This window comes from Natator depressus, chromosome 1, assembly GCF_965152275.1.
Source record: "Natator depressus isolate rNatDep1 chromosome 1, rNatDep2.hap1, whole genome shotgun sequence".
Taxonomy (NCBI): domain Eukaryota; kingdom Metazoa; phylum Chordata; order Testudines; family Cheloniidae; genus Natator; species Natator depressus.
In genome coordinates this window covers 290,921,845-290,946,376 of record NC_134234.1, presented here as the reverse complement: position 1 = coordinate 290,946,376, position 24,532 = coordinate 290,921,845, and the positions used below count along the sequence as shown (strand labels likewise).

Genomic DNA, 24,532 nt, shown 5'->3' with positions numbered 1-24,532 from the left:
GGTTCACTGCAGTGACCTATAGGTGAAAGTTTCTGTCTCCTGAACCAGTCACACTTTACATGTCCCTTCTGAGCTCTGTTTTAGCCATTCTCCAGCCAACGTCAGGATGGGACACCTTTCAATCTGCCAATACTATCCTTAATTAGCTGGAGAAGTTAATCCTAAGCAACCCAAAGCACTCCTCATCTCCTTAGGATAAATTTACGCCTTCTGCAGCAATTCCATCTCTGAAAGCCGGAAACCATGAAAGTTCATGTTAATGCTAACGGAACATAGCACCTATGATGTGCTTTCACAGGAGCTGTAGCATTACTCTTCTTTTTCTTAATTCTCTTTGTTTGCTAGATAAAGACATAACTACAAGCTAATATCCAGATCCTACAAGCCCTTAGTCATGCAAGTAGCATTTATGCATATGAGTAACTCCACTGACTTCACTAAGGTCATAGTTCAATGCTACTAAATGCCCCAACAACAAAACACTCTGCACACATGAAATGGTGTTTTCAAATATAAACTAAAAACAGAAAATGATCTAGCACTGGAGAGAAAAGGCATTTCTGTGTCACTCTACTGAAAATCAAGTAGTAATTATTTCATTATCTCCTTTGCTTTGTTTCTCGGTGCATGTATCAATGTACTTAGGCAGTAAATTGCAAAGTAAAACCATGAGCCCAATCCTGAATTTCTTATTTAGGCTACACTGCTATTTTGCCTGAAGATGACATGATTGGGCCCTAATATTTACTCTTTCTCTCTTAAATCACAAGAAATGTATGGTCCTGCAGTGGGTAGCGGTTTTGCTCCTTGCTATTATTACATTAGTCAGATCATCACACATGAATTTTTTTTAAAAGCGGTATGAAATATTACCTTAGACTAGGGAAGCAATATAGTGGGCTTGTGAAATAAAGATTCATTTCCTGACTGTGAAAAATCACAATATAGACATTCAGGGTTGGGCTGAAGCCTGAGCTCTGGGACTGTACAAGGGTGGAGGTCCCAGAGCTCGGGCTCAAGCCTAAATGTCTACGCAGCTACTTCTAGTCCCATGAGCCACAGTCACCTGACCTGGGCCAGTCGTGGCTGCTGTGGGTCTTTTATCCCTGTGCAGATATACCCTTACTTTCAGTGGAATTTTCTATCTCTTGTTAGCTTATCACAGGACTCCTCGCCTTCTCTGCAATTCAGTTTGCATTCATTTCTGAAATATGCAACTTTTATTTTGTCCTTCAAAAATTATAAAAGGAAAAAGCGGAATGCATGAAGTATGGTAAGGCTGAAAGTGTTCTATAACTTAGCACCAGTCCAAGGTTCAGGACTTGCTATTTATTACTGCTGGTAGAAAAAAAATTATTTCCTTTTTTTCCAATCAATATTTTGAAAACCTTGGATCATCTCTACTCTTTTTGTTAGGAGAGTAACAAGAAACAAGACTATTAGTGATAGTTTTAAGAAAGAGCATCATCACAAGAACCATCAAGACTAAAAGCAAATTTTGGACACTAATGATTGCAAAGCTTTTCAATGGAATATGAAGTATACCTTTCCAATCCTTATATATAAAATATGTATAATGATACTTACTTCCTACATAAGAGTTTTTGCTATCATTAGACAACTTACTTTAAAATATCAATGCTGATTACTCTCCTGCTTTCCAAACTTCACGCCTGTTCTCTCTGATGTGATTTTAGCATCTGATACCTCATAAGCAGCTAAAGTTAGTCTAATGTTTTACTCTACTTGAAAGGTGGCCTTCCAGACATTAAGGATCAAATGATGCCCCTTCCACACTGAATAGTAACTTACTCAAAGGGTTATCCGTTCAATAGCAAATTACTACAAGTGATTCCAAGTGGTTTCAATGTGACTAGGCTTATTATAATTTGGTCCTAAAGGAATAAATCACTGGTTTCTGGTTATAGTTGTTCTCCATAGCAACTAAAATCATGTCAAAATTGAGATGGAAAAAATCCAAAATGATAAACAGAATGACATAATTTTTAATGTTTAATATCTCACAACCTGTCAGGGTAAAAACAGTTTAATAAACAAATGCTCCTAGGAACGATAAATTTTCCCAAGAACTGGAGCACAGATCAGAAAGAAAAATATTTGATTCCATAGAGAAAAGTATAGTTCCATAAGGCATGGAAGTTGCTCGTGTAACCAGAAAAATGGAGTAAATGCTACAGGCTATATCCTCATCTCTTGAATATCTGCACATGGAACACAAACCAGTCTGCAAATCATTGTGGCCCAGCAAAATTGAAAGAGAATCTTCTTCTTCCAGCTAATTGAAGGTAGCAGGTGTGGCTGTGGAATGGCTTTCAAGATCTACATTCTATTGATGTAATAGAGGAGCAGGTATTTCTAGAACCAATTTATAAAGTATCTATTAAAAAAAAAGAGAAAACTAACTGCAACTCTTCCAAAGTAACAACTATATTTATGGAATGCCAAGTCTTTCACAAAATGAAGAACAAGGAAATTTGTAGTTAAGACCGTCTTAAACTCAGTCCATTGTTCCTCAAAAATGTAATATATGCCCATGACATCAGATATTGAAAAACACAGGTACTGCTAGGCAAATTATGGGTTAAATTTCAGCTATAAAGATAACCTGCAATGTATATTTTAAAAAAGTAGTTAACTGTAAAGATATATGTGTTGAACGCACCAAATACCAAAGGTAGGTGAGGCCTTCAGCAGGTAAGTGAATTTAAAATTACAATTTTTTATGTTTTAGGTGCCATGCAGTTTGGCTGACACATGGAGCTAGCCTAGAGAGGATCAGGTAAATGGTTACTTTTCCCAGTATACGGCACCACTTTGCAAAGTCTCATTATTTTGGTTGGTGCATAGAAACATATTTTTTTTTAAATGGCAAAATCACTTTCTCAGCTAAAAAGAATAGTGCTTACCTCACTTCCCTCCCTGCCCATGTATAAGTGAGCTCTTTGATCTGGTAGGGGCATAAATTGTTGTATTGTAGAATAGTGCATGCTGGGAAAATCACATTTAAAGCTCTAACTATGGGAATGTTAAAGCACACACAAACCCAACAGACTTGGTAGGTTTTGTTTGTCTATTAAATGAATGTCCCGCTGACCTCTGCTGTAAGAATTCAGCACATAGGAATGAGAGAACCTAGATAATTGTGTTGAGTGATTGCTCTTCCTCCCTGCAGGTTCTCACATGTGCAGTCTCACAAGGTTGCATTCTTGCTAAACCCCCATTGAATGTACTTGTAGGAATTTAATGGTGTACCTGCTGTCTTGTGCCTAATGAGGTAGAGAAATGCATCAGTATAAAGTAGCTAAAACTAAAGCTGGATAATATGAAAACAATGTTTGCTGGTGAGAGAAGCATTAAACAGAGTGGGTGAAGGCTGCACCTGTTTGAGGTGTGTGTCCACTCTTTGGTAATATGGTCTGCAGCCAATGAGTCATACTCAGTTGTACAGCCGGACTCCCTGACAGAGGCCATGACTTGTTGTTATATGTTCTGTAGGCCTGCCAGAGAGATCCATGCCTTTGTCACTTCAAAGGGAATGCACTCTAGTTGGGGTTGCCCTTAAGGAAAACAGGGAGGCTTCAGCTGTTGCAAATGTAACTGCTTGCCTCCTAAAGCAGAGGTGGTGGGGTTGCTGTGAGCACATTACCCTGATGTTTCATACTCTGCACTTTTGTCTGCCTGTTTCTGAGTACTTATTACCTGTAAAGACTTCAATGTTCTAGGAGCCACTTACATGAGGAATTATCTATGCCCTGTCACAGCGATCAAGACTTGCTGGGTTGCCCTGCTGATGCTACTTGGGATTTCTCTCTCTAGAACTGCCAAAATAGTCAGTAGAAGACCCTTGCATAATGGAACTCAGTCTGTCTGACAGTTGGCCAGACCCCAACCCCTCATATGACAAACTTTAGAGCAGAGTGCATAGAATGTTTATTTACACATATCTTTGATTAACCATTCCAGAATGTCTGAAGGTTATGGGCAAAATCCTGGTCCAACTACCGTAAATTGCAAAACTCCCATTGATTTCAATTCCAGAATTTCATGCTATTAAGTCAGACCAATTTTCTTGAATGGAGACTCTTTTATTTTGTTCAAAGTTGTCACAGAACTCAGATGCTAATGCCACAGAGCTGCACAATTATTATATATGAGTGAGAGAAAGAGAGAGAAAATTGTCCTGTTTTAGAATGATATTGTTGAATGTTACTGAGCATACAAATAACCCTAAAACTGACTCCTGATGAAAATGTAAATATAGAGACTGTTAGGCAAAAAAAGGCTAATTACCCATACCTTCACTGTGATGTCCTTTTTGAAGAGTCTGCTGGGTAAAAATCGCTCTTCGTTGATGGATCAGTGGCACTACAAAACATAGAATCCATTCTTTTCTATATTTTATACCTATTTATTTATTTAGGAAGTATATTCTATTATTTCTATATGGCTGCAGCTCTTGGTCCCTGAATGCTGAATTCTCAAACTGCACTGCATTTGAAAACAGTATGAAAGAATCCCATTGCCATAAAGCATGGAGCTGCAGTGCACACTCTACTCCTGAGAGCATTATGCACCAAAAAAAATAAAAATTCTGTGCACAATATTTTAAAATTCTGCAAGTTTTATTTGTCAATAAATAAATATAGAGGCTTCAGCATGGCAGTGGGTAGCACAGGCTACTGACTGCATGAAGGTGGGAGATCATCCTGCAGCCTCCCCACCCCCATCCCCAGGACATGGACTCAGTGGTGAGGCTGCATCTGATCCTGACACAGCACAAGGCCTGCCCCAGAAACACTTTGGGGCCATGCCCCTCTGTGCCAGGTGCACCAGGTGTGGGGCAGGCAGGCTCAACTACGCAGGATCCAAGTGTGGAGGGGCTCAGAGTGGGAGAATCCAGGTGTGGTGTGAGAGGATTCTGTGTGGGATAATCTGGGTGTCGGCAGCTCAGTGGGGGGTCTAGGTGAGGGGGGATGTGGATGCACAAAGGCTTGTTGGGGGGGGGGGTTCCAGGAGCTGGGGCAGGTGAAAATGGTTGGGGCTCAGCAGAGGAGTCTGGGTGTCGGGGTCTGGGTGCAGCTAATTGGGATAATTGGGATGGGAGTTTGGATGTGGCGGCTTAGGATGGTGCTGGGGGTGGGAGTTTGAGTGCAGGGAGCTCAGTGGATGGGGTGGTCTGGGTGCAGGAGTGGGGGTCAGAAGGCATGAGTGCAGGGGGCCCCAGATGCAGGGCTGAGGTTCAATGAGGTGGGGTTTGGGTATGGAGGGCTAGGGGGGTTCTGGGTGTATGGGGTGAGGCTTGGTGGGGGTGTCTAGGTATGGGAGGTCCAGATGCACGGGGGTTGGGCAGATGGGGGAGCAGCTCCCTGTACAGTGACCCCTCACCCTGCAGCTAAGGAGGATGAGGGCAGAAAGCAGGGGAGGATGCTGAGCTTCCTGCAGCTGGGAGAGGTTTTTGGGGGTGGGTCTGACACAGCCCCAGCCAATCCTTGCAGGGGAAGAGGAAGTCCCATCCTCTCCTGCCTTCAGCCGAGCCGGGACTAGCATCTGATCCTGGCTCAGGATAGGAGCCACTGGCTGGAGTCTCCCCAGCCCTGCGTTGATTTACCTCTCCACTGGCTGCTCCGGGTGCCTGAAACGATGTATCTGTGCAGCTAGCGAGTGGTGTGTGACTGCTCTTGCAGCTTCCCTTTGCTTCCCGGTCAGAAAGTCATTTTTCTGCGGGGAAGCAAAGAAATCTGCGGGGGACAGGAATTCTGCGCACGTGCAGTGGCGCAGAACTCCCCCAGGAGCAACATTCTATTTAATACATTCTCTTTGTCATCTTTCTACAGCCCAATGATGTTTAACCTTGTAGCATGGGACATCCTTTACATCAAATGGCATTCCAGAGACTGATCAAATAATGGAGGAATGATGTCCTGATATTATAACATATCAAAACAAACACTGCAATGCCAGGATATCACAACAATTTTTCTGGACGCTTCCAACAATTCCATTTTTCATCATGGGCCTTGATTTATACCTTAAGCAAACCTAACATATGTGGCATATGGCATAAGACAGGGCCGAATCTGATGCCTTATTTCCTCTCTTTCTGGCTGTGGCACTGAATAGCCAGAAAAATAGCTTTTCCCCTTCTTTGCCAGTTAATGAAGTGCAGACAGGTTGGAGGTATTTATTTATATCTCCCTCCCCTTTTCTCCTGGCTGCTGGGAAGGATGTGTTTGCTCAACCTCACATGTTCAGGCAGGAGAAACAATCTGGTCCTGAGAACTCCATTCACTCTAACTGATAGGAGCAGGAATAGTACCAATCAAACGTATGGACTCTACAAGTGCTACACGTTAGCTCATATGCAAGTCCCAGTATTACACATACAAGAATAAGGTATAATTAGGTCTTACAAAAAGAGCCGGTGGAAAATAGCAGGTGAGAAGTTTTCCATGGAAAATGTTGACTTTTACTCAAAAACCCCCAAAACTCGAAAGATGAAGATTTTAAGTTGAAAATCAATTGTTGAGGCTTTTCGGTGGTTTTGTTTAATTATTATTATTTTTTGTTGTTGCAGTTTCTGACTTAACATTTCTGATTGTCCAATGGGGGATTTTTTTTTGAGGAAAAGACACTTCCTGCAATAATTTTCAGTTAGTTGAAAGCCTAATTTTCTGTCCCCCGCAAAAAAGTTGATGGAAAAATTTCAATCAGCTCTGCTTACAAACTAATGTGTGAACACTGATAGAGACGTACCAAACACAATGTGAGATCTCACCAAGTGCTAAGGGTAGAAAGTTATTTACTTTTTTCCAGAGCTAAAGATTAAAAAAATAAATAGATTTATAAAAGATTTACTCTTATCAATGCCCTGCTGTATTATATGTTATGTTATCCTGGAATACAGATCAAATAATTGTTCTAAAACAATGGACTGTCATGTCTGTAAGTTAAATTCTAGTGCCATTTAGCTAAACTGAGTCATTATGTAGTTGAAAGTCTGATTCTCATTTACACAAATGTCCCTTTAGCTTATCTGGCAGTACAAAGAGGCTGTAAATTGAGTATGATGTAATTTACACTCATTTGAGGGGGCTTCTTATGCTGCCAGCGCAGTGTAAAGGGGGCCTTAGTATAAATGAAAACTGAGCCTCAAATAATAAAAGTTTTCCTAAATACAAAACATTATAACCAACATCTTGTATTAATAGCCTACACATTTCAGTAAACAAACAAAAAAAGAAGCCATTTTGGAGTGAGAGGATTTAGAAAAGTAGGATTGACACAATAAACTTCTAATCTTTTTTAAAAAACAAAAAATCTCTCACTAATATTTCTTCACTTTATGTCGACACATACATCCATATTATACATATAAAACACATGCATTCAAAAAAAGTACGAAATCTGTTGGTCTGGTTTTGAAAAGCCTTCTTTTTTCTCCTTTAGCTTAGACCTTTTAGGCCAAGTTTCAGCATGAAAACAAGTATTTATGAGAAAAATGCTGACATTGCCTTACTAATAGCAGCATTAACAGAGATTGTTACAATGTCTATTTACTCTGGTACAGTATTAAATAAGATATGTGAACTCACCATAGCAACCCTTGCATCACATAGCAGATATGCTGCTTCTAAGATACAGTGGAACCTTTCTGAAGAAATACATTCAGATAAACATCTATCAATTTCAAATTGTGTTTTTAAAATATATTGCTATAAAGTACAACACAACACAACTTGTTGCTATTTATCTGTTCTTGCACCTTTGCTTTTGATTGACGGTGCTTCATCTTTATTGTCAGGAAAAAAGTAGACTTGGATATCTACCCAATATCCTCTGAGGTAAAAACTGCTGCAAATAAATTATTTAGCATCTCAGAAATGTCATATCCTTAATGGCTTCCTTTGCTCCCTGACAGTCCAGAAGACCCACTATTTCTCTTGCAATCTTCCTCCTTCTGGATATCCCAAGATTCTGCAAAGACTTACATATGTGAGCAGTCCCATTAACTTCCATGAGGGAAAATGACTTCAGTGGAACTACTCTTAGGAGTAAAGTTAAGCACGTTATGTTTTTCCAGAACTGGGGTTATCAGAATGTATGGTTTACTTTTAAGTCTTTGGCTGTGTCTACACTGTGAACCTTAGAGCAGCATAGCTGTATAGCTACAGCTGTGCTGCTGTAAGGTCTCCCCTGTAGCCGCTCTTCGCTGGTGGGAGAGAGCTCTCCTGCTGGCATAATTAAACCGCCCCCAACGAGCAGCGTTAGCTGTATCGGCAGGAGAGCCTCTCCCGCCGACATAGCACTGTCCACACCAGCACTTTTGTCGGTGAAACTTATGTCAGTAAGGGTTGTGTTTTTTCACACCCTTGACCAACAAAAGTATTGTTGACAAAAGTGCTAGTGTAGACAAAGCCTTTGACTACTTGCTGTTCATTTTCCCTCTTACTGCTACTAATTTTCATCATGCATTTTACCTGCCATACTGTATGCTCCTTTTAATTGTCTTGATTGGGCTGGGTTTCCATTTTTGTGTAAATGAAAAATCTCTTGTACCTTGCCCTTTAACCAGGCAAGGGGTTTCTTCCTTTTTGTTTAGGGGTATGCATACTTTCTCTCAATCTACTAGGCTTAAGTAGCTTCCCAGGTGAATCTAATTTCCTCACTTTCATCTGTGAGGTCCAAACCTTATCATACCATAGGCACAATCTTGTATGTCAAAAAATTCAAAATCCTTGGCAAACTGCTCGTTCATAGACATGAAATCATTCATGCTGCTGCTTTCCAGTTATGCCTAATGATTATTCTTGATCATGTTCCTGGTTTGGCTAAACTGGTACCCAAGCCTCATCCAACCAAACTACATCCTTGCTGCCAAGCCGTCAACATACCTTCAGCCCAAATAGCTCCATGGAGGAATTTTCTTTAGGATTGAGAAGGAAGCCCTCAGTTTGTTTTGGTCCAACCATGGAAGTGGGGTGGCCATGTATAATATGGATGTATGTGTACACATAAAGTGAAGAAATATTAGTGAGAAATTTTTTGTTTGTTAAAAAACATGACAGTCCAATCATAGTCTGATCTTTCCTGGGAAATGGGTAGCCCTACATGCTCTCATATTGCTAGATAAGAAAAGGAAATGCTGACACTGCATATTGGTACATACCTTCCACTTTGAACCTTCTTGCACTGATTACCTAAGCAATTATTTGAATTGCCATTGGCAATTGCATTTTTTTAAATCTCTGCTGTATTTAAAGAAGGGTGAAAGATTATACTGGTCAGTCTTCTTCAAAATACTAGTTCTACATTTAGCTGTGTACAGGATATGCTACTCACTGGGGTTCACTGGAATAGGACTGCCAGTTTACTTTCTATAGAAATATAAAGCAACAAGGGTGATGTCCTGGTGGGCATCTGCTATAGACCACCAGACCAGGAGGATGAGGTAGACGAGGCTTTCTTTGGACAACTAATAGAAGTTTCCAGATCACATGCGCTGGTTCTCATGGGGGACTTCAATCACCAGGACATCTGCTGGGAGAGCAATACAGAAGTGTACAGGCAATCCAGGAAGTTTTTGGAGAGCATTGGGGACAACTTCCTGGTGCAAGTGCTGGAGGAACCAGCTAGGGGCCGTGCGCCTCTTGATCTGCAGCTCACGAACAGGGAAGAATTGGTAGGGGAAGTAGAAGTGGGTGGCAACCTGGGCAGCAGTGACCATGAGATGGTCGGGTTCAGGATCCTGACAAAAAGAAGAAAGGAGAGCAGCAGAATATGGACCCTGGACTTCAGAAAAGCAGACTTTGACTCCCTCAGGGAACTGATGGGCAGGATCCCCTGGGGGGGCTAATATGAGGGGGAAAGGAGTCCAGGAGAGCTGGCTGTACTTTAAAGAAGCCTTATTGAGGGTGCAGGAACAAACCAGCCTGATGTGCAGAAAGAATAGCAAATATGGCAGGCGACCTGCTTGGCTTAACAGAGAAATCTTCAGTGAGCTTAAACACTAAAAGAAAGCTTACAAGAAGTGGAAACTTGGACAGATGACAAGGGAGGAGTATAAAAATATTGCTCGAGCATACAGGGGTACAATCAGGAGGGCCAAAGCACAATTGGAGTTGCAGCTAGCAAGGGATGTCAAGGGTAACAAGGGTTTCTACAGGTATGTTAGTGACAAGAAGGAGGTCAGGGAAAGTGTGGGACCCTTAGTGAATGGGGGAGGCAACCTAGTGACAGATGATGTGGAAAAAACTGAAGTACTCAATGCTTTTTTTGCCTCGGTCTTCACAGACAAGGTCAGCTCCCAGACTGCTGCACTGGGCAGCACAGTATGGGGAGGAGGTCAGCAGCCCTCAGTGGTGAAAGAACAGGTTAAGGATTATTTAGAAAAGCTGGACATGCACAAGTCCATGGGTCCGGATCTAATGCACCCTAGGGTGCTGAGGGAGTTGGCTGATGTGATTGCAGAACCATTGGCCATTATCTTTGAAAACTTGTGGCAATTGAGGGAGGTCTTGGACAATTGGAAAAAGGCAAATATAGCACCCATCAGTAAAAATGGGAAGAAAGAGAATCTGGGAAACTACAGTCCGGTCAGCCTCACCTCAGTCCCTGGAAAAACCATGGAGCAGGTCCTCAAGGAATCCATTTTGAAGCACTTGGAGGAGAGGAAGGTGATCAGGAACAGTAAACATGGATTCACCATGCCTGACCAACCTGCTTGCCTTCTATGATGACATAACTGGCACTGTGGATATGGGGAAAGTGGTGGATGTGATATATCTTGACTTTTGCAAAGCTTTTGATACGGTCTCCCACCGTATTCTTCCCAGCAAGTTAAAAAAGTATGAATTGAATGAATAGACTATAAGGTGGATAGAAAGCTGGTGAGATCATTGGACTCAACGGGTAGTGATCAACGGCTCAATGGCAGCTGGTATCAAGCGGAGTGCCGCAGGTGTCTGTCTTGGGGCTGGTTTTGTTCAACATCTTCATTAATGATCTGGATGATGGGATGGATTGCACCCTCAGCAAGTTTGCAGATGACACTAAGCTGGGGGGAGAGATAGATATGTTGGAGGGGAGAGATAGGGTCCAGAGTGACTTACACAAATCGGAGGATTGGGCCAAAAGAAATCTGATGAGGTTCAACAAGGACAAGTGCAGAGTCCTGCACTTAGGACGGAAGAATCCCATGCACTGCTACAGGCTGGGGACCAACTGGCTAAGCGGCAGTTCTGCAGAAAAGGACCTGGGGATTACAGTGGACGAGAAACTGGATATGAGTCAACAGTGTGGCCTTGTTGCTAAGAAGGCTAAGGGCATATTGGGCTGAATTAGTAGGAGGATTGCCAGCAGCACGAGGCTAATGATTATTCCCTTCTATTGGGCACTGGTGAGGCCACATCTGGAATACTGCGTCCAGTTTTGGGCCCCCACTACAGAAAGGATGTGGACAAATTGGAGACAGTCCAGCGGAGGGCAACGGAAATGATTAGGGGGCTGGGGCATATGACTTATGAAGAGAGGCTGAGGGAACTGGACTTATTTAGTCTGCAAAATAGAAGAGTGAGGGGGGATTTGATAGCAGCCTTCAACTACCTGAAGGGGGGTTTCAAAGAGGATGGAGCGAGGCTGTTCTCAGTGGTGGCAGATGACAGAACAAGGAGCAATGGTCTGACATTGCAGTGGGGGAAGTCTAGGTTGGATATTAGGAAAAACTATTTCATGAGGAGGGTGGTGAAGCACTGAAATGGGTTACCTAGGGAGGTGATGGAATCTCCATCCTCAGAAGTTTTTAAGGCCCGGCTTGACAAAGTCTTGGCTGGGATGATTTAGTTGGGGTTGGTCCTTCTTTGAGCAGGGGTGTACTAGATGACCTCCTGAGGTCTCTTCCAACCCTAATATTCTATGTTTTCTAAATTTGAACAAATATCCTTTGCAGAATTACCACAACCCACTCAAATCTTAGCATCCCCATTACGTGTCAGCCACAGAATCACATCCCTGCTAGAGCTCTAAAATATCTAAAAAGCATAATCACAACTATTCATTATTAGTTAAGCTCCAGCAGTAAGTGCAGTGGTCTACATGGAACATCAACAATAATACTTGATAATAGTTTTACACCTCACTAGTGCCTTTCATGCAAGACTCTTACAATGCTTTTACAGACATGAATTAATTAAGCCGCTCATGTGAAGCTGGTAGTTTTATAACTTATTTTACAGATGGGTATGCTAAATGCTCCTCAAGGACATTGAGGAGTTAGATGAACTGGCCATGGTCAAAGATGGAGACAGTGACGAAGACCAAAGAAATAGATCCTCTACCCTCAAGAGCAAAATAAACCCTAACTTCTAATTTATGGAGATGTGCTAACTACAACAAAGGTGGTACCTCTGCCCATTCCGTTACCAATAGCAGACCAATAATGAGATCCATCTATATGACTAGAGTGACACATCCCCTACAATAAGCCAGTGGTGTGAGATGGTAGCCATTAAATCTTGAGCCAGCCCAGAAGAGCTATTGTACACAAAAATGTTAAAGTAATCTAGAATAAGCATGGGCAACCCCAGTGTCACAGGTGGATGGGAACTCTGATGAGGCAGAGTTTACACTATAAGTATTCTCATCTTAAACCTATCCCCAAACTCCCAAAACAGGATAGAATATGTTACATGAAGAATGTAACCCCCTAAAATTTAGAAACAAAATAAAGATAAAAATAGATACATAATGGAGTGAATTAATGAAACATTCTTCAGTACAACAAGTAAAGAAACAAAGAGTTTCACCTGGTAAAAAATATTGAGGTGTCTTCAATATTTGAAATTTCTCTTAAATGTTTGTTTCTAGCAAATATCCAACAGATTTACATTGCTGAAGTGTTCCAGGTTGACCCACTTAATTTTAATATTCCAAATGATGTGCTGTAATTATTACATAAAATAAATATCTTTCTCATGCGTGAATAGAGAAAAATCCTGTGATATATACAAAAACAGTTACATCAGCAAAAATATAAATTTAAAATTATGGGCATATTTCTGTTCTTTCCTGAGAAGAAACATAAAAATCAGGCAGCTTCACATCAAAGCTACAGAAATGCCTAGGAAACACCATAAAACTGCATACAAATAAATAAATATGACAAACCGTATACTTGCAGGTAAAACAAGTGTTCAGAGAGCTGTGTAATAATAATTAACAAACTGATCCTTATTAACCTGGAATTTCTGGTAATCCTCAAAGGCTGTGACTATACTTAGATGAAACAGGATCTTCCTCATTAGGCTTGATAGGTAGACTTGTTTGAAATAGACTCAGTCAAAATAAATTACTGCTTAGGAACTCTGCCTTTGTTAGTGCTGAGGGAAGTAAAATAACAGTCACAATAATAAAAAATATTCTCAGTTGCCTCTATCCTTAAAAACCCTGTTCTTATTATTGAGATGTACATGTTAACTGAGATCGTTTAAGCTCAAAATGACACTGTTGTCAAATGGCTGAAATATAGTTTGTATGCAGGTCTTTGTACATACATCTTCTCTTTCATTGTCACAGAAAGGAGATGGCATTTCTCCTCCAATGCAAAGCCAAATTCTGCTTGTCTCCATATAAATTCATAAACAGTTAAATCTTATTTTCATCTTATTGATGTTGTCATTTGTCCTTTGATAAATATTTGTTACTGACTCTACAGTTATGAATTTTTTTAACATGCAAGGACAAAGTGAAATTCTAGTCAAGGAAATATCTTTTTTCTTTTTAAAGAAATGCTTCTTTTTCAAGTTTGCTCCAGTGCAAGAATTCTTCTTTAACACCAAATGCAATGTTAATGGTTTCTGACCAAGGCCTCGATCCTGCAAAAACTTGTACGCATGTGAATAGTCCCACTGACCTCAGTGTAATTAATTAAATTACCTTTATAGGACCCATGCATAAGTCTTTACAGGAGTGAAGTTAAACTATGTCCAGGAGGAACTTGAATAATGCTAGTATCTTTCTCAAAAGCACAATCAAATTGCCTTATGGGCTGTTCAACACACTGATTCACTTAGGGCCCAATTCTGCCACCCTTGAATAGTCTCTCAGACTCGAAACCTATTCAGTCTATAACTACCTTAAATCATTTAATAATGGGTTTTCATCTAATTGGTTTTAAAACAGGTTTAGCTGAACTGATTTTAAAACCAATGTATAGGCCGTAAAGGCCCGTCGAAACTATAAAAGGTTATCATATCCAAACATGATTGTGGAAAGTTGAATCAATTAACATGATGCTGACCAGTAAAGACCAGTCAATCAGGCCAGGGCAACTCATATTCAGCATTCTGTTAGCTAGTCAGGATTAAATTCCACTACTACTATACTCCCCACCCCAGCATTTTGGGGCAAGGATCATGTAGGTCTTAACTGATTATTCAGCAGAATAGGGCCTAATCTAGATTGGGGCCTCTGTAGTACAAATAAGAATGCTAATGAGCTAAACTAGTAGTAAAATATATATACACATATGTACACTGTGGATGAATTAATGTTACTATGGAAACATTAACTTTTCATGCTCTAACTTTTCAATTGTACCCTCCTCCTCAATAGTGAATGAAGTTTTTTCTTTCTTTTCTAAGTGACTACAGTCATACCATTCACAGGTTAATGTTATTCCACTTATTTTTAAAGCAATACCAATTAATGGTCACCTGCATTCGGCAGTACACCTTATTCCCAATTTTCTGAAACCCTATTATCCAACCCTCTACATCAGAGGTGGGCAAAGTACAGCCCGCAGGACTGTCCTGCCCGGCCCCTGAGCTCCTGGCCGGGGAGGCTAGCCCCCAGCCCCTCCCCTATTGTCCTCCCTTCCCCGCAGTCATGCTGCCGCATGGGCAGCGCAGCTGGCTCCCTCTGGGCAGCGGGGCTGCGAGCTCCTGCCGCTCTGAGTGGCACGGTAAGGGGCAGGGAGGGCGGCGGATAGGGGGTCCCGGGGAGCAGGCAGGGGGCGGTTGGTTGGGGCAGAGGTTCTGGGGGGGGAGGGGGAGTCAGGGAATGGGGGGGTTGGATAGGTGTGGGAGTCCGAGGGGCCTATCGGGGTGGGGATGTGGATCGGGGTCAGGGCAGTCTGGGGACAGGGAGCGGGGGCGTTGGATAGGGGGTGGGGTCCCGGGGGGCCTGTCAGGGGGTGGGGGTGTGGATAGGGGTCGGGGGAGCAGTCCGGGGACAGGGAGAAGGGGGGTTGGATAGGTGTGGGAGACCCAGGGGGCCTGTCAGGGGGCAGGGGTGTGGATAGGGGTCAGGGCAGTCAAGGGACGGGGGGGATTAGATAGGGGTGGGATCCCGGGGGGTGCAGTTAGGGGTGGGGGGTGCTGGGAGGGAGTGGTCAGGGGACAAGGAGTGAGGGGGGGGTTGGATGGGTTGGGAGTTATGAGGGGGGAAGTCAGGGGGCAGGAAGTGGGTGGGAGCAGATAGGGGGCAGGGGCCAGGGGCCAGGATGTTTGGGGGTCACAGACTTCCCTCCCTGGCCCTCCATACAGTTTCGCACACCGATGTGGCCCTCAGGCCAAAAAGTTTGCCCACCCCCTGCTCTACATTATCCAAATCCTTTTCTTGTCCCCCAACATGGATTCATACAATGCAGAGGTTTGGATAATAGAGCAGAGACTCCCAGCCAAGCGGGAGGCCACCTTGCTGTTGAATGGCTCCTGCAGCAGAGCAGAGTCTTGGCTCCCTAAGCTGCTGCAGGTGCAACGTGGAAGAACGTCTGAGACCCTGGTGGAGCAGAGAGCAAAGTCCTGGCTGAGGGTCTCTGCTCTACCTTGCCAGGACTGCAGCCTTCCCCTCCACTTACAGTAATCGAGAGGGCAGGAGCACTGTGAAGGAGGTCGCTGCAGCCCTACTGTCAGAGGAGTGAGTGAGTGGGGCCATGACAGCAGAGCTGCCATGCGTGTCCCTGAGCTGCCACTCCTGCCGTCTTAATTATCTGAACTCCTGAATAACTGAATAAAACCCATGTCCCCCCATGCTATTTGGATAGTTGGGAGAATAGGTATATATCATCACCCTAAAATGCCCTGTCATGTCTCAGGAGGATTTTTATAAATCCTGAATCATGAGGTCCAGGGAGTGCTCATCAATACACTACAGCGTTGTCAAAATGTTCAGCCAAGTAAGCTGAGTTTTGGTGACTGAGGCACAGATTCAATGTCCTAGCAATTTTAACAAAGAAAGAAAAGGATTGACCTTCAGTTTCTCCTTTATCATCAGATGACACCTTTCTTCCCCTAAGAATTTTACAAATTATACACAGAAATCACTTGATTAAGACACATGGTCTAGCTAGTACATGCATCTCAATTATCACACATTTCAGTTGCACTGCTATCTTCCTTCCTACAAATTTGGTGTTTTCTGACTTTTCTTGTTCAACACTATTTACTTTTGAAATAAAGAAGCACGACAGTGAAGCTGACTAAAAGAAGGAATCCTACAGCATTTTAAGTTTCTTGCACAAATAATTCTTTTATGTCCCTCACTTTGGGCCTTTGTCATGTTGCTTCCCACATTTTGCTCCTGCATTATAATCCCAATTTGCTGTTCAACCTTGGCTAAATCAGTTAAACTCCTGGTGTCCCGATTGCTTCAGGTGTAAAATGGAGATTAAAACCCCTCTTCACAGCACTGTTGTGAGCACTAGTTAACTAGTTTGGATGCTGCTTTAGAGAAATAAAGTGCCAAATATGTTGTTATATGCAGTGTCGTTGTAGCTGTATTGGTCCCATAATATTAGAGAGACTTTAGAGATTAGGGTGAGGTAATATCTTTGACTGGACCAACTTCTGTTGGAGAGAAACAGATGCTTTCAAGCTTACACAGAGTTCTTCTTCAGGTCTGGGAAAGGTACTCAGAGCGCCACAGCTAAATCCATGGTGCAACAGATAGTTTAGCATAAGTAGTTTGCACAGTTGTAAGGCAGGGATTCTCAACCTTTGTCTTTGAGCCCCTCCCCCACCCCCGCTATAAAAATTCCATGGCCCACCTGTGCCACAAGAACTGTTTTTCAGGAGACTAAAAGACAGGGCTGGCATTAGGAAGTAGCAAGCAGAGCAACTGCCCAGAGACCCACACCACAGGGCCCCCCGTGAAGCTAAACTGCTCTGGCTTCAGTTTCAGCTCCAGGCAGGGGGGCTTGGGATTTGGCTTTCTGCCCTGGGCCCCAGTGAATCTTAACGCTAGCCCTGCACTCCAGTTTATTTTGGTGGACGCCTGAAACCTGCTTGCACCTCCTGCCCCAAGGGCCTCGGTCTCCCGGTTGAGAATCGCTGTTGTAAGGGACCATTCAAGGTAGAGTGGCCCATTAACACCCCTGCAAGTCATAAGCCAAAAAAAGGTTAGTGGGTTACAGTGTTGTAATAAGCCATAAATCCCCTATCTCGAGTATTTTACTGGCAGGGTGAAACACAAAAGTACAGGGATGGGGCTGAAGGGTCTTTACCACTGGAAACTGCAAGGGTACCAAACTGTCCAGTGCAATTACTCAGCCGGAGATGTGGGCAGACCACCAGGATCGACCCCCCCGGATGAAACGCCAGGGACTGTGTAAGAGCCACAAGTGCTTACAGTCGCCAAGGCCCCTCTCCTGCTGGTGTGGCCTGGAGCATCCCTTCCACACTGACCCCCCGGCGCCGGGGCTGTCCCTGGACTCCCCCCGGCGAGGCCTGCCCTGCAAGAAGCGCTCCGCGTCGCTCCGAAGCGGCTCGCTCTCCCTCACCGCTCGTGTGGACAACAGCGGCCCGCGCCTCCCGCCTTGTCTCCGCCCAGCTCCCCGCAGCCCCCCGCCGCGCGCCCCCCCGGCCAGGCTGCGCCCAGAGCAGACAATGGAAAGCTCCCCACCCGCCGGGCCAGCGGAGCTTCCGCCCCGCCCCGCCCCGCCCTGCCCTGCCCTCTAGAGCGGCCGCCGAGGGGAGCGGCGCGCAGGCGCCGGGCGGCAAGCCCCGGCGCTGGCCCCGGGAAGCAGCGGGGGTGCCCCGGCTCCCGTTACCGCCCCTGCCCAGCTGCCGCGGCCCCCGCTGGGCCGGTGACAGGTGGCGCTGGCTGCCAGTGAGGCCAGCGCCCGAAGCAGCCCAGCGGCCAGGAGATCCGGCGGCTGCGGCTTGCACGGAGCTCGCCACCGAAGCGCGTGGGTGGGGCAGCAGTGCACAGAGACCCCTGCCGGGGGGTGCGCGGAACAGCCGCCCTCGCCTGGCGCCCCCTAGCTACAGACAGTACCTGCCCCGCATCCACTGCCCCCCGGCTGCGGGAGCAGCGCGGCGCCCCCAGGGCCCACGCCACGGGCCTCGCAAGCGGCGAGTGCCAGGCGCCATCAGAGCCGGGCCAGGATCCTGCGAGGCCAGAGCCGGTGCCCCCGGCTTCAGCCGGGGAGCTGCTCAGCGTGGACACGGTCCACACCTGGTCACAAGCGTCCCCAAGAGCTCGGACAGGCGGGGTCCCTCCCTCCCAGGCACTGGCACAGCAGCTGCCCTGGTGATAGGGGGATGTCTCTGTTTTCGACGCTGAACGTGGCAGGGGTTATCTCTTCTCTTCCAGGCTGCATACACATGAAAACTTCTACACTCCTTCCTTCCTATCTAGCAACTCGTATTCCCCGCCGCCCGCAGCACAGTCTCCTTCCTCCCCTGCCCCCTCTCTCTCGGGCACTGTGAATTACTGCCCCTCCCCAAGTTCACTAACCCCTTGTAACACACACTCTAGCACGGGCCCGGTACAGGGCCACTCTCCCCGCCCCCCGGAATCCGATCCTGTGCAACCCTCTACCAGTGGAAGCCTGCCACCCTTTCGGTGGGGTGCAACCCGCACCCTAATCCCGTATTGCACTGTGCACCCCCCTCCCCCATTCCCCGTCTCCCACATCTCACTTTGCAAAACGCACGCTTAATACATTCTGCCACCCTTCCTAGCAAACCCTCTCCGCCAGCCCCCAGCAGCTGCACGACGCCCTCCGTGCACTCTGCAGCCCTTCCCCACAGAGCCATGAATAACTTCCCTCCCACACTAGTAGAGTGCTTTCGCTATGCACACAACGACAAAGAAGCACAATGAAACCACGAGTAAGACACAACTCGCTGGATTTCGTTTGCACTTCCAAGAATCGGGGTCACCGTTCCAATGCAAACGCCCACACGTACAATAAAAGCCATCCCCAGTCATCCTCGGTAGTTTGTGCCGTGCTGCATGCCCACAGTTATTACGGTCATTACACTTCAATCCACTCAAAGCGGGCTCATTTGAAATGGTGAAAGCCAATATGTTAAAAACAGCCGCTCTGCCAAGCATAAACGTAGGCTGCACTCACACAAGGATGTGAGTAAGAGATACCTGTAGATCCATATGTATAAATAGCTACATTCGTATTTAACAAGCTTTCTCGGTCTTTAGAAATCACGTAGAATTGTATTCAAAGAGCTAGAATTACCCACCTTGCTTTTGGCAAATTCGTTTAGGATGAAGCACATGTGAAAATGGCATGACCCTACGAGGAGTGTTAGAAAGTGTGGATTGAGACCCTCTCTTTCTTTTCTTTTCTTTCCTGCTTTCTAAAGAGTGGAAATTTCCATCATGTGATAGGGGGCAGCATCCCCAGCCTGCAGCCTCTCATTTCATCCGGACCCCTCCCTTTCAGAAAAACCACCAATGGTAGTAAGCTAGCAACCTGAGATGTAAACAAAAAGCATCCTCCCAGGTGGACGTGTTCAGCTGTTCTGCGCGTGAAAGAGACAAGAGGGAGCGTGGCTATGAAACAAAGTGGCACAATTATTTTCTAAACAGAATAGAACTGACTCTATTCCAAGTGATGTTATAATTTAATATACAGTTTTTAGGGAGTTGTGTTTTAATGTTTTTTTTTTTTTGCATAATGCACTGTGTTGTCTGTACATATTCAGGGCTTACAAAAGAAAGCACATAATGATGTTGAGTAGGGTGTATTTAACCTCATTTTCAATACTTCATCATAATTGTTTGTCCAGTAGAAGTTGGAACAGAAATGTGTAAGATGCAAAGCCTGAGTTGCAATCTATATATATCCAATGGCTGTATTATTTATCATTTTAGACGTTTAAAAGAATCCTTTAAAACTGATCCCATGTACAAATTTTTGACCATCCCTCTGCTGAGTCATAATGCCATTAAACTTACCTGTTTTTGAAGGAAAACCACTAGTTGCCAAATAACCCAGCGAGAGTTGTGTCTGCTTGAATTTGGTCCCCTTTGTTTTTTGATATTCCTGTGACAGCCCAGTTTGGCATATAGCATATTTTAGCTGTGGGCAGAGTAACAAATTGTTTAATATAGGACCACAACTCATTGATCTACATATTCTCCCTTGGAGTGTGGTGATCTCATTAATAAGAAGTATACACATATTATTAATATAACATAACTACCATTTTGCTATTTCAGATGAGCTCACCATGCCCTGAGACAGTTTGCCATTGCCATTCTTTGAGCCGGTGCCTCTGTTTTTATTTTCCCTTGCATGCTAATTGGACTCAGTGTAAATTAAATAGGTTGATACAGTGCATGGCCCCAATATGAGAACACCAGGGCCTTACCCACTCTTGACAATGTATTGCTAGGAAGGGCCCCCTGAGATTATTGAAACTGAAATAATTTTTATAAATCTAATGTATTTTTCAAGGTTTATATTGTTTGGTTAAACTTTTCATTCTGTTTAAACAATGGAACTGATTAGTCAGTTTCACATTTGTTCTAGTAAGTTTCATCAGGGCCAGCCCTAAACCAAATGGTGCCCCAGGTGAGGAGCATCTTAGGTGCCTACCCCCTCCAGCACTTTCCTTACATGTCCATTCCTTATCTTCAGGAAAATCTGCTTCAGGGCATCTTTTATTTTCTATGGGAGGGGAGGGGGACAGGCAGTATGAGGGAGAGCAAAAGCCTATGTTCTACAGTCTTAGAAAGTCATCAAACATTATGTGTTAAGCATGGCAACAGAAGTAACAGTATTTTTTTATATTGTTGCGTAGATAGCAGATACATAGATATCTCTGGTATCTCATTAAATATGTCCTTTATTAGTCTTAAAACACAAGTACACTTTCACAATTACACAATAAAACAAGGTTCACAATATCACAGCTGGGCTCTCACTTCGTTCTTATATCTCACTGACTGACTGGTGATGCCCCGCCACTTATATATCCACGAGGACATGGTTGATAACATTCTAGGAGGGTCAAGGAAAGTCTGGAAGGTTCCACGAGATTCTACAAAGGTCCAGAACATTCTAGGAGATTAGTGATAAATAAATCCACATATGGAATATCTGAAACATTTTACTTCAAGCATTCTATTTTCCCTTTTGTCACTAACAACAAAAACAGCACCCTGGCCCTGGCGCCCTCCAAGCCCAGCACCCCAGGCTGTTGCTTGGGTCACCTACCCCTAAATCCAGCCCTGAGTTTCATTTTGGTTGTTATACATAAACAGCAGGGCAGGCTCTTTTGATTGAATTCACAGATACTTAAATCCAATCTCCATGACATAGCTTGCCCTTTTTTTTGCTATAAAGTCAACAAAGTATTTCTTTCAACACTAAGTGTTTTTAAAAGTAGCCCCCCCACATCCTACCTCAAAAAGTTAAACCTAAATAATGAGCCGTTAAGATCTGTTTTGACAACTTAGTATGTATTGTTGTAGATATTAATTGAATAGTTCCAGTCCTTGAAAAGTCACATCCCTTTGCCTTAATATCCTCTCTCCTCACAACAATATATTTCCTCTCTCCTTTTCCTCCACCTGCATTACCACGACGGAAACAATCTATTCCACAGATCATTTGATCTAACATAATAAGTTATTCTTTTATAGTTTTATGCATGTTTTTTTCTCAAAAACTCAATTCCAATTTACTTTCTGAAAAAGAATTCACTACCTTAGGATTCAACTTTTTCAAGGGAAATTCTTCAGATAACTACAACATGTTGTCTAAATACTTTGTAATGGTGTATCTCTAGGTAGATTAAAATTAAATTTCACACACGATGTAGTTCAAAGCAGTATTACCTTTTTCACCATTACTATGATAGCTACCTGCTATTTTAGATTTTTGGTATACATGACAGATTCTTCTTTATTTTAATTCATACACCCACAAAAGTAATAATTGTTACTGTATTTTTTATATTTCTTTTGATTGCAAAATATTAAGAGAGTGAGCTCTCTTTCCTACAGTAGGTATTTCTAAGATTCCTAAGTGCTGATGATGCATATATCAAAGTGAGGTATATTATTTTTATTTAATATTCATGTTGAGGTAGCTAATGGCCAACCAGATTGGGACCCCATGATGCTAGGTGTTCCACAAACACAGAAAATGGCAGTCCCTGCACCAATCAGCTTATTGAGATAGCCAGTCAGTTTCCAAATGGTAATCCAATGTAAAGTTAATTAATTAAAATTTGGTTACTTAAGGTACTGGAAGCATTTTAAGTAATTTTTTTTCATTTATTCTTACCATTTTCCTCACCACTAAATTAACCTTTATATATATCATCAGTACAATAATTACAATATATTTTTCAATAGAGTAATAACATCGCACAGTTCAGTTACATCCATAACCCTGATTGAAATGAAATGTTTTCTTGGCTGAACCAAACAATAAAACTTTTATAACGCAAAATAAATTACATAAAGGATTGCTTCTCATCCAGAAAGTGACTATAAAATGGCATTGCAGGGTTCCATAGTTATTTTCTTTCAGTGACTTACTTACGAATCTTTTCTCAGTTTACAAATAAAACAGTTTTCCTGACTGCTAGCCCTGAAAACTCACCCTGGGATCTGAAAGTCAAGCTGTTTTCTTTGTGGCTCATGCCAAAACAGACTCCAGCTGACTGAGTTGCTCTGCAGTACTAACAAGAATGAAAAGCAATAACACATATTTTTGTCAGTAAAATGAGTAGATGTAACTCTGAATACACAAAGTGAACAAATTCTCTGCGAATAGTAGGATAAGAAGTTTGTACTCAGTTTGTAGAGAAGAGCTGTGCTTTAAAGCAAGTTCTGATACTGTTATGTTACAGGGGAGCTTCTTAAATCAAGACACTAAGACTCATTTACCTCAGTGAGGTACATAACTAGGCATTTTACTCACCCTTTTTGCATTGTATGAGTATTGACACAGCACTAAGTAAACTCACATCCTTCTGTCCCAGCATGCTATGAGTTTAGTATAAAACCTGAGATGGATTCCTTGGAGGACAGTCTCTCCACTGGTTTTTCCAAAGTCTTGGTCTGGAATAAGAAGATCTGTCATAAGAACAGCCATACTGGGTCAGACCAATGGTCCATCTAGCCCAGTATCCTGTTCTGACAGTGGCCAATGCCAGGTTCTTCAGAGAGAATGAACAGAACTGGTACTCATCATGTGATCCATCCCCTGTCGCCCATTTCCAACTTCTGGCAAACAGAGGCCAGGGGCACTTCAGAGCATGGTTTTCCATCTCTGCCCATCCTGGCTAAGAGCCATTGTTGGACCTATCCTCCATGAACTTAGCTACCTCTTTTTTTGAACACTGTTGTAGTCTTGGCCTTCACAACTTTCTCTGGCAAAGAGTTCCACAGGTTGACTGTGCGTTGTGTAAAGAAGTACTTCTTTTTGTTTGTTTTAAACATGCTGGCTATTAATTTCATTTGGTGATCCCTAGTTCCTGTGTTATGAGAAGGAGTAAAAAACGGTTCCTTATTTACTTTCTCCACGTCAGTCATGATTGTATAGACCTCTATCATATCCCCCTTTAGTCATCTCTTTTCCAAGCTGAAAAGTCCCAGTCTTATTAATCTCTCCTCATATGGGAGATGTTCCATACCCCTAATCATTTTTGTTGCCCTTGCTGTACCTTTTCCAATCCAATATATCTTTTTTGAGATGGGGTGACCACATCTCCACACAGTATTCAAGGTGTGGGCATACCATGGATTTATATAGAGGCAATATGATATTTTCTGCCTTATTTCTATCCTTTTCCTTATGATTCCCAACATTATGTTAGCTTTTTTGACTGCCGCTGCACAATGAGTGGGTGTTTTCAGAGAACTATCCACACTAACTCCAAGAATTTTCTTGAGTGGTAACAGCTGATTTAGACCCCCATCATTTTATATGTATAGTCGGGATTCTATTTTCCAATGTGCATTACTTTGCATTTATCAACATTGAATTTCATCTGCCATTTTGTTGCCCAGTCACCCAGTTTTGTGATATCCCTTTGTAATTCTTTGCAGTCTGCTTTGGACTTAACTAGCTTGAGTAATTTTGTAACATCAGCAAATTTTGCCACCTCACTGTTTACCCCTTTTTCCAGATCATTTAGGAATATATTGAACAGTACTAGTCCCAGTTCAGACCCTTGGGGGAGACCACTATTTACCTCTACATTCTGAAAACTGACCATTTATTCCTACCCTTTGTTTTCTATCTTTTAAGCAG

The 24,532-nt window shown here is 43.3% G+C and overlaps 1 protein-coding gene and 1 long non-coding RNA gene across 5 annotated transcripts in view; one reads left to right on the top strand and one right to left on the bottom strand.

Moving 5' to 3' along the window:
* Positions 1–2,778, top strand: part of LOC141980689 (uncharacterized) — a 71,683-nt gene extending 68,905 nt beyond the window's left edge. The window contains exon 4 of the long non-coding RNA XR_012637590.1: positions 2,753–2,778. This is a non-coding gene — a long non-coding RNA (uncharacterized LOC141980689). The remainder of the gene's footprint in view (positions 1–2,752) is intronic.
* The window catches only part of SLC38A4 (solute carrier family 38 member 4), a 62,406-nt gene extending 42,218 nt beyond the window's left edge, over positions 1–20,188 (bottom strand). For 2 of the 4 annotated variants that reach the window (XM_074942159.1, XM_074942160.1), the window contains exon 1: positions 19,500–20,188. The gene's annotated coding sequence lies outside the window, so the exon portion shown is untranslated. Of the gene's footprint in view, positions 1–7,613; positions 7,725–19,499 lie in introns of those variants that run through there. The other 2 variants (XM_074942158.1, XM_074942161.1) reach the window with 2 other exon arrangements.
* Positions 20,189–24,532: the final 4,344 nt, after the last annotated feature.